Source organism: Emydura macquarii, unplaced genomic scaffold (assembly GCF_026122565.2).
Source record: "Emydura macquarii macquarii isolate MOO-44397 ecotype Brisbane River unplaced genomic scaffold, CSIRO-AGI_Emac_v2 contig_18, whole genome shotgun sequence".
NCBI lineage: Eukaryota > Metazoa > Chordata > Testudines > Chelidae > Emydura > Emydura macquarii.
In genome coordinates this window covers 6,835,826-6,839,167 of record NW_027130155.1, presented here as the reverse complement: position 1 = coordinate 6,839,167, position 3,342 = coordinate 6,835,826, and positions in this window count along the sequence as shown.

Sequence of the window (3,342 nt, the reverse complement as noted above, 5' to 3'; positions counted from 1 at the left end):
CAGCACACAACCTTATTGCAGATAATGAAAGTGTGAGGTCAAAAGGCTGCCTGCCCTATTAGGACCTGAAGCTACACATTACAGAGATACTTTGAAAAGCACTATTGATTAATCCTTGTTTTCTAAGAATTAGTTGTTGTCAAACCCTGAAAAAAAGGGAGGAATAATGTCCTATTTGTTTATACCTGTAGAAATTTCAACTTCAAATATATTTGAAGATATTAGCAATGTTAGCATTACTGAATATGTCAGCAACTTATTTTATAACTATTTTATAACTAGTATGAGAATTGAAATAATTAAACAGAGATGCCAGAATGATGCACAGATAAAGATTTTTTAAAATAGTGGGTCAAATTCTGATAAATTCCAGTTTAAGTCAGAGCAATGCCACTGATTTCAGAAGAGTTACTCTATATTTATACCAGTGCACAGAAGAGCAGAATCTGGCCCAGGAACTATCAAAGACTCCCCAAACGGATTCAAAATAACTATATCTCAGATACATTGTACAATTTTTGTCCTGCTTCTAATTGTAGCACAGGGAAATATTAAAAGATATTTCTGCTTCATAATGTAATGATAAACTTTATTTTGTTTGTTTATATTTGAACATTCAAAGACAGTTCTTTCCAGAACCTAGCAAGACGGAAGTACATATTTTTAAAAAAATATTTCTGTGGCATCTTCACAGCAATAGGGTAGATAAATTTCCTGTCAACTACTACATGAAAGTGCATTTTAAAAATATTGGTGGTGGGATCAATGGTACAGACAACATTGAGAAAAAAAATATGAATCAAATGCTTGATTCATAAGGTTGAACTGTCATGAAATGGCATCAGTACAGAGTGTTTTTGATTCTTTACTGAGTCAGTTAATTAAAGTATGAAATGGTGGGGAACTGGAGTGCTCAGGGGATACCAGCAGTATATAAAATCCTTTAACTGTGGGTCATTGGTTCAAATCTGGGCCAGTCCTTAGTGTCTGACCATCATTGCCATGAAGTACCTGTTTGGTCACCAGCGTGAAATATATTGATGGACTCCATCCAAATTTAGTGGACAAGTGACCACATCACAAATTGTACAATTTGTACTCTTGCATGAGAGAAGCCAAGGAATAAACTGACAATAGAGGCCTAAACCACTATCTCCTGCCCATTCATTTTCACTCAGAATGACAGGGCATTACAGGAGAACTTGCACTGCCTAAGCATCTACATTGAAGAAAGTAAAGCTGACAGTTTTACTCAACACACTGATTACAACATAAGGGCTAGACTAAGTCTATTGAAAATGGCCCACAGTAAGTGGCTGCTTGAAACAACAGTGTCCTGGGAAATCACAAGGAGGCATTCTACCTCAGACAGCAACTTAAAGAACTCCCCACTAAGGAAGGGGAGCATTCATAATACCCCCATAAATGCAGGCAACCAGCTCTGCCTGCCACAGCGTAGGGAGGGGGTTCATGTCTCTGCCTTATTCCCTATCAGCCCCCACTGGGGTTTCATACACACAAAGTGGAGTAGAGACACGACAGGTGCAGTATTGGCTTGAGCTCTCTTGCAGATTGTAAAGGGGGACAACTCATTCCCCTCCCAATACACCCCCATGCCAGGGCTAAGCAGAATCTGGCCCTAAACAAACTGGTTAAACTTATTAAAGCTGACAAAGTCCTAGGCAAGTTTATGATCATTAAAAAAAAGATATGCTCTTATGTTCATTAGGTTGCATATCATTTAGGAAGCTCCAATGACTTTCTATGAACACGCAAAGAAAGCAATGTCTTTCACCACTTTAGGTGAACTTATAAATTCAAAGTCTCTGGCCATTTAGGGCTTTTGTTGTGTTTCTATTTGGGATGGCGATGAACTCATTTCTTTAAAATGAACTGTTATGCAACCTGGTGCAGAATCTCATTTGCTGGGCAATAATTTAGCTGCTCCAAAAAATTAGAAGCCACATGGTCTCTCAGTTATCTTAAGATGAGATTATTGCTGTTAATATGTCAACTTTTAATCAGCTCTTGAACTGCTTATCAATTTTTTATATGTGGTTAATGACTCACTGAATTTATGATATTCAGCAAAGTATAAGGAGCCTGAAGAAACCAACTCCTTTGATGAATTCAACCCAGAATCTCAGAAACACCAATTAAATTGCCATTTGACTATACAAACATAACTATGGAAATTAGGAGGGGTGCTTTCTTCTGCATTGTCATCCTGGCCCTACTGAAAACTCAACATCATGTGATCTTATGCTCATGAGCGATGCTTTAAATAGTCAATGACATTTAGCTTAAGTCTAATCACTATCAAGTTATATTCCCTTAGCTGAATAATAACCTAATGCTAATAATGTAATAGAAAATTGTTCAACATTCATATACCATTTAAGGGGAAAATGCTTCATTTAAGTATTTTGTTATTGTTATAAAACATTTCAATTCAATTCAATTCAATTCAAATGCTTAAAAATAAACATGCGTTTTTGGTACCTTGCCTAACTGAAGGTAAATTAGTGGCTGGACCATATTCTCAGTTGGTATATTTTCCATCTTATGTGCCAAAACCTCAGGCAGTGGAGTAAAGCCAATTTACATCCAGCTGCAGATCTGACCCAGAATCATAATTTCATCTGATTCTTTTGGTACATTATTTTACCTGGTTTATTTCTTCAGCCATTTCAACGAACACTGAATTTTATCTTTTAGTGCACAAAAAGATATATCCCAGTAGAGATTTTGTAACACATTGATTGAGAAGGGCTATGATACTATTTAGGGTTAATCCAAAATGAGTTTCTAGTAGTTACCGTTCTATTTCAGATATTCTTTTAGCTAGGCTTTTACAGAACTTACATTTTCTTTAATTTTTTTTGGAAGACTTAAATCCCTTGTAAGTATACAGTATCACTAGTCGACAGTTACTTCATACTTCTCCACTCTACTAAGAATGGAGAATCCTGAATTAATTTCATTCTAAACATTTTATAAGTATCTCAGAAAAATTACTTTGAATGCAATGGTTGAGGCTAGATATGAACTGCCTTTCCCTGTGGTGAGCCCGCAGCCCCCAAAATGGCTTTAAAAATTGATTTTAATCTCCTCGTTGTGTGACTTCACTGCATGGTAGTATTGCCCTTAAATAAAACTTACATAAAAATGGTTAGTACAGCTGTTCAGAAAATGTACTTGAAGTTTAGAATCACATATCATTGTTTATACAGATGACTATTTGGGACAGACTTCAATAGATGCTGACTTTACTTGCAAAGGAGATGGCTTTGGCAATAACACAAGGTGATCAGCAACAACGACTCATATTTTCCAACTGAG